This window comes from Oryctolagus cuniculus, chromosome 12, assembly GCF_051225735.1.
Source record: "Oryctolagus cuniculus isolate XC-2025 breed Fujian yellow rabbit chromosome 12, ASM5122573v1, whole genome shotgun sequence".
NCBI lineage: Eukaryota > Metazoa > Chordata > Mammalia > Lagomorpha > Leporidae > Oryctolagus > Oryctolagus cuniculus.
Window position 1 is genome coordinate 39,740,909 of NC_142878.1, and position 6,978 is coordinate 39,747,886.

A 6,978-nucleotide genomic window follows, 5' to 3' on the forward strand; every position below is an offset into this window, starting at 1 on the left:
TCAAAAGCTTACAGATGAGATGGAAAATTCTCAGCCCGGGCAGAAGATGGCGCATGCCCAGCATCCGGTTCTAAGGGTGGAGTTGGTCACGGAGCCGCCGCCCCACAGCCTGTGGGAAGTCAGTTCCCGTTTCTCTCCCCCAAAATGTAGAATGGGGATAAAGTCTGCTCCATGGGGGAAAAGCTTGATAAGAAAATGCACGAAATTGCGTCTTTCAATGGTTTGGAATCAGGGGCCACTGAAGGTTTTTTTTTTTTTTTTTTTTTTAATGGTACCTTTAACACATTTTAGGAATGGAACCTGCCGTCTTTTCATCTGAACAAATTCCATCACGATTATGTTTCTGAAATATTTGTATATAACTCTAACAAAGGTTGTACTGTCATTCAGCAGTTTATTATCATAAATGAGACTGTATGTGAAAGTACTTTTGAAAATAGAGTACTAGGGGCCGGTGATGTGGCAGGTGAAGCCTTCAGCACCAGCATCCTGTATGGGCACCAGTTTGAGTCCCAGCTGTTCCACTTCCAATCCAACTCCCTGCTAATGCTCCTGGGAAAGCAGTGGAGGTTCAAGGACCCGGGCCATCCTCTATAGCAAGTTGGAGACCCAGATGAAGCTCCTGGCTTGGACCTGGCCCCGCCCCAGCCATGGTGGCCATTTGGGGAGTGAACCTGCAGATGAAATATCCCTCTCTTTACTGCTCCCTCTCTTTCTGCAACTCTGCTTTTCAAATAAATGAATTTTTATATATAGTATTTTATATATAAAGAATATATATACACACATATGTCATACTATACTAATAAGTATTAGGTGCTTACCCTATACCACACAGTGTGAAACGAGCTCTCTAAGGGTTCATTTAAACCTCACAGTAACCTTGGGAGATAGATGCTATTATCCCCATATATAAACTTGAGCTTGAGACACAGTCACTGGGCTGTGCAACACAGCAAGGAAGGGAGAAACCAGAGTTTGACTTTAAACTCACGCATATCACCTCCATTATCCTAAGGAATGAATGACTATGGCAAGAAGGCTGCCTTTTTCCCCCACATTAAACTATGGTTTTTTTTGTTTTGTTTTGTTTTTGTTTTGTTTTGTTTTGGTTTGTTTGTTTTGACAGGCAGAGTAGACGGTGAGAGAGAGAGAGACAGAGAAAGGTCTTCCTTTTGCCGTTGGTCCACCCCTCCAATGGCGCTGTGGCCGGCACGCTTCGGCCGGCGCACTGCGCCGATTCCATGCCAGGAGCCAGGTGCTTCTCCTGGTCTCCCATGGGGTGCAGGGCCCAAGCACCTGGGCCATCCTCCACTGCACTCCCTGGCCACAGCAGAGAGCTGGCCTGAAAGAGGGGCAACCGGGACAGAATCCGGCGCCCCGACCGGGACTAGAACCCAGGGTGCAGGTGCTGCAGGTAGAGGATTAGCCTATTGAGCTGAGGCACCGGCCAACTATGACAGTTTTATCACTGACAACCTACACCTCTGAAAATGCACATAGTGTTCTAGAAAGTTGAATTGCGGCATGCTGCGTTTATAAAAGACTTCTAAGTTGCTTGTCTTGTGCAGTATTTCAGGTTAAAGAAAAGGAAATGAACACTGCACCTTGAAAGAAATTGCTTCTGTTTTTATTTTGTTGCTCATAGGAGTGTAGTAAATGCTACAAACACCAACCCATCACATCATGGCTTGCTAACAAGTATATTTTAATTATTTGAGAGACAGAAAGAGAGAGCTCTTACTTGCTGGTTCATTCACACAGTGCTCACAATGACCTTGGCTGGTCCCAGGCCTGAGGTAGGAGCCTGGAAGGCTATCCAGGTCTCCCCAGTGGTGGCAGAGACCCAACACTTGACCTGCTGCTTCCCAGGGCCTACACCATTGGGAAGTTGGAGTCAGGAGCAGAGCTGGTAACTGAACTCACTCACTCCAATGAATGATATTGGCATCCTAACCACCGGGCTAAACACCCACTCGCACTAACAGATTTTAAAAGTAGCCAGTATTAACGTCTATGACAATAGAAGCTTTTGTCCCAGTAGCACTGTATTTATGTTCAAATAAATGATTGCCAATTTTTCCTATGAATTTTTTAATCTGGCAATTCCCTGGTATGAAAATAGCAAGTAGATAAATAAAATAGTGGTTTGCTTAATAATTGTAGTGCAGAATTTATAAGAATCAGATTTCTCTAACATTCATCTGAAGGTTTTTGATAATAGCAGCAATAAGCTCTATTTTCAAAGAAAAACTAAGACAAAGAAAGGTTGTAATCGATGGTGAAACAGTATTTCAGTTTCTTCTAAAAGTAAAATAGATGAAAAACTAGTCCAACCATTTAAGGGTGCTTCTAAGCTTAAAAACATTTTATAAGAAAAAAAAAAAAAAACAATTCCAGATGCTTATTGACCACATTTTATACTTTGTAATTAATTTTGAAATGTAATATGTGAAAGAAAAAATTTAAATTCCATGATAATAACATAACTCTTGCTAAAATAATCAGTTGTGCTAATCTGGCATCACACTGTAATGCTGGGGAAACATTTGCTGTCATCAAAATATTGTCCCCAGTCTGCTGTTACAGTAATTGAAAACTTTAGAAAAAGTGAGGAGTTATGTTTTGAAGAAACTGGGTATGAACTTTGCTGACAATGATCCAAATAAGTTTTTAGATTACTCGTTCAAGAAATTGCAGCATTTCATGCAAAATGGTGTCCACTTTACCACTAAGGTAATTTTTTACTCACCATGAAATGAAAATCTATATTCTGCTTTTCCTTGCATGTCTCTTTAAAACTTCAAACCAGAGGAATCTGTCACATTTTGGACCGTTTTCTTTTTAATCTTCCCCACTCTTGTGTTTCTAAAGGGATACTTAGTTTTAACTAGATTGCAATTTCATTTGAAAAGAATTGAACAGGTTTTCTAGAATGAGTTAAAGATTACCCATCGAGAGCAGTTTTGGCTGCTACCTTCAAAGATGCAAGGATCTATAAAAAAAAATGGTACATCTAGATTTCACAGATAATACTTGGTTCTTTGAAATAGAAATGATGTAATTGGGGTATCGGCAGGAAAGATATGGAAGATACCCTTTTCACTTTTCCCTTTGGATAAGCAGTTTTCTTTGTAAAATTTTATTGTATTGAGGATGCTAAATATGTTAGCAAATTTCTTATACAGTGATAAAAGAAATATATGGGTTTTTTAATTCATAAATCTACACAACTCTATTTCATGCTACTTACAATTAGAGAGTGGACTCAGTATGTGATAAAAGTTATTAATGTCATTTCTCTCAAAAAGAAAGGACAGAGCACCAAACTTCTAGTTTTTGTAATGGACACTAAAAACAAGCAGATCAAGAAACCAAGAAGAGCCAAAGATATCATTTTAAGAATAACAAACAAGGGGCTGACACTGGGGCGCAGTAGATTAATCCTCTACCTGCAGTGCCGGCATCCCATATGGGCACGGGTTCTAGTCCTGCCTGCTCCTCTTGTGATCCAGCTCTCTGCTATGGCCTGGGAAAGCAGAAGAAGATAGCCCAAGTCCTAGGGCCTCTGCACCCGTGTGGGAGATCCAGAAGAAGCTCCTGGCTCCTGGCTTTGGATCGGTGCAGCTCTGGCCGTTACAGCCAATTGAGGAGTGAACCAGAGGATGGAAAACCTCTCTTTTCCTCTCACTATCTGCAACTCTACCTCTCAAATAAGATCTTTAAAAAAAATAAACAAAAACAATTATTGATGAGGTGTTTTCCATGTGCTAAGTTCTATGATAGTCCACAAAAAATTATTAGTTCCTCCTAACAACCATTTGAGGTAAATGTCCATTTCACAAATGCAGAAAATGGAGCTTTAAAAGGTTACGTACCAAGTCCAAGGTCACAGAATTCAAATCTACTAAAAATATTTTAAAGATGTATTTCTTTCTTTGAAAGGCAGAGTGAGCAAATGAGTGAGTGAGAGAGAAACTTCCATCCACTGGTTCACTCCCCAAAAGCCCACAACAGCCAGAGCTGAGCCAGGCCAAAGCCAGAAACCCTGTCCAAGTCTCCCAGGTGGGTGGCAAGGACTCAAGGACTCCTTAGCAGGAATCTGATCAGAAGCATGGAGAAGCTGGGGCTCAAAGCAGGCAGTTGATATGGGATGTGAGTTCCCAAGCAGCAGCTTAACCCACCGCACCACACCCCAAGATCTTTAATACTGAAGCATGGTAGCCATTCCACATTATTCTACAGCTATGACAACACACGCATGACATTTCTTAAATATTGTCTATAAATTATGGTAATAAAATACCCATGCAAAGCAGGGTACAAGAAGAAACAGAGGGGTGGCATTGTGGCACAGTGTGTTAAGCCATTGCCTCTGATGCCTGCATCCCATTTGGGCTCAGGTCTGTGTCCCAGCTGCTCCACTTCAGATCCAGCCCCCTGCTCACGGGCCTGGGAAAGTGCTTGGGCCCCTGACACCCACGTGGGAGACCTCAAGAGCCTATTGGCTCCTGGCTTTGGCCTGGCCCAGCACTGGCCATCATGGCCATCTGTGGAGTAACCAACAGATGGAAGATCTCTCCGTCTCTCCCACTCTCTTTAACTCTTTCAAATAAATAAATCTTTAAAAAAAAAAGAAATTAGAAATAGAGGTTTCTGAATATGTTAAATATACATTTATCAGCAAATACTTAGTAAGTACTTTCTCTGCTCTAGGCACTGGGCTAAGTATCTATGATACAAGGATGAAAGAGGACATGGTCCTTGCCCTCCTAATGATCCTAGCCTAAAAGAAGACCAATATTGAAGAGATCATTGCAATACAACTCGAAGTACTGTGAAACAATGACGATACTAGCTAATTCTTTGAGCCCTTCGAGTCTTGCAGCCTTTGTTAATGAGCACTCTTTGTATTTACTCTGGTGAGCCTCAGCGACCTGTGAGCTGGATACTGGAGAGACAGAGATGTTGAAGCAACTGCTGGAACCCAGAGGAAAGCTCTCCCCGCTGCCTCGAGAGGTCAGAAGTCGGGACTGAGTCCCAGAGAACAAGGATGTGTGCAAGAAGAGAGGGGTGCATCAGCCAGTTGAACGTAAATTATGCCACAGGAAGCGCCAACCCCTGAACCTCAGTGGCTTTTGACAGCAAAGGTTTACAGTTTGGCCTGCAAAACCTGTGGGGTGGGGTGGGCTTGGGGATGTCCCTGGGACCCAGACTGGCCGAGCCTCCACCATCCAGGACATCTGCAATTCCTGTGTGCATCACGGAGCTCTGTTTCCACTGGCCAACATGTGTCTGCACCCCCTTTTCATTTGCCATCGTGAGTCCTGTGGTCATACCTAGTTTAATGGGGAAGGTGGTTGCTATTCTTCAACACACCCAGAAAGAAGAGAAAATGAATTCGCTAATGCCTACCAAGGAATGGAGAGGGCAAGCCATCCAAGAATACAGGACAAACCCAACGGCATGGACTTGAAGAAGTCTGGTGCATGGTAACTTCAATTATGAAGCACAGGATGCATTTGGGAAAGAAGTATGAGAAAAACAGGAAAAGGAGGGTGAGGGCCACACCATGAGGATGCCGACACACAGGAGTCCTAGACCTCAGTGGTTAGTCCATGGGGTGTTACTGCAGATCTCTAAGCAGAAACCATTAAATTCTTCATTCAGACAAAGCATGCTAACTGAAGGGCAAACAAAAAGCTAGAGAGAGGAGATCTGAGATCCAAGGACCTCATTAGATTTCTCTCACTGTGGAACAAGTGACTACAAACAGCAGATTGTGACAGCAACACACGTTCATTACCTGCAGTGTCCGTGAGACAGAAGCCTGGGCACAGCTTAGCCGAGTTCTCTGCTTCCAGGCCGCACCGCGTTGCAAGCCAGGTGTCCAGTGGTCACCAGAGACGTCACCAGGGAAGTCCACTCCCGCGTCCCCTTAGGTCACGGGCAGGATTCGCCGGCTTGCCGCTGTAGGATCATGGCTTTCCTCTCCTGCTGGAGGACACCCTCTGCTCCCACGGAGCCGCTCACAAGAGGTTGTGTTCGCCGCCACGTGAGCTTTTACAGGGTGATCACTCGCTTTGCCACAGCTTATTTTATTCAAAGCCAGCGAGGGAGGGCCCGGTCCCTCATTTGAGGGCTTTCACCTGACGAGGTCAGACCCTTCTAGAATAACCCTGTGATTAATTGAAAATCAATGGCCTGAGTGCCTTACTTACCTCTGCAAGCTCCCTTCACCTTTGCGTATTCTAGGAGCTAGAAGCAAGTTACAGGTGTGGCCCATCTTCCAAAAGGAAGGGATTTAACAGGGCACAACCACCAGGGGGCAGAGTCATTGGCGCTACCCTCTCGTGCTGTCTACAGGAACCAATTGAAAGGCTATTGCAAGACTGCATGAAGTTTTAAGATCCCAAAGGCAAATTCTAAATATTTAGGAGATTTACAAATACCTTAAATATAAATTGACTTTTATAAAACTTCAGGGAATTACCAGTTTGGCTCTTTATTTTTTTTTTCTAATCTGCAGAACTGAATTCTGATAAACTCAAAGTAGGGAACTGCTAGATGTTTTGACCTTTGAAAGTGCCACGGAAATTTCACATCCACCCCATTCTAAACAAGCACAAATAAAACAATATACACGAGTATCACTTTCCCAAGCGCTGAGTCCCATGCCACAGCTGACACATGCAGGCTAGTTATTACTTCACGGTAAAACCAGTGGAGCATACAGACGTAAGGGATCTTTAAAAGGTTCACGGGAAATGCATATTATGAATGAAGTATGCATGGATTTAAGAAAAGTTTTGCACTGGAGCCAGTGGCGTAGCTGGTAAAACCACAGCCTGTCATGGAAAGCCAAGACACTCTGTCAAAAAAAAAAAAAAAAAAAAAAAAAAAAAGACCTAAATGAAAGATCTCTGTAAGTGAGATCCCAGTGGAAAGAACAGGTCATCAAAGAAGGAGGTACCTTTC

General features: G+C 43.3%; 1 long non-coding RNA gene across 2 annotated transcripts in view; it reads right to left on the minus strand.

Annotated features, from left to right (window-relative positions):
- Positions 1-6,225, minus strand: part of LOC149123007 (uncharacterized) — a 207,774-nt gene extending 201,549 nt beyond the window's left edge. For both annotated transcript variants that reach the window (XR_016217869.1, XR_016217868.1), the window contains exon 1: positions 5,807-6,225. This is a non-coding gene — a long non-coding RNA (uncharacterized LOC149123007). The remainder of the gene's footprint in view (positions 1-5,806) is intronic.
- Positions 6,226-6,978: the final 753 nt, after the last annotated feature.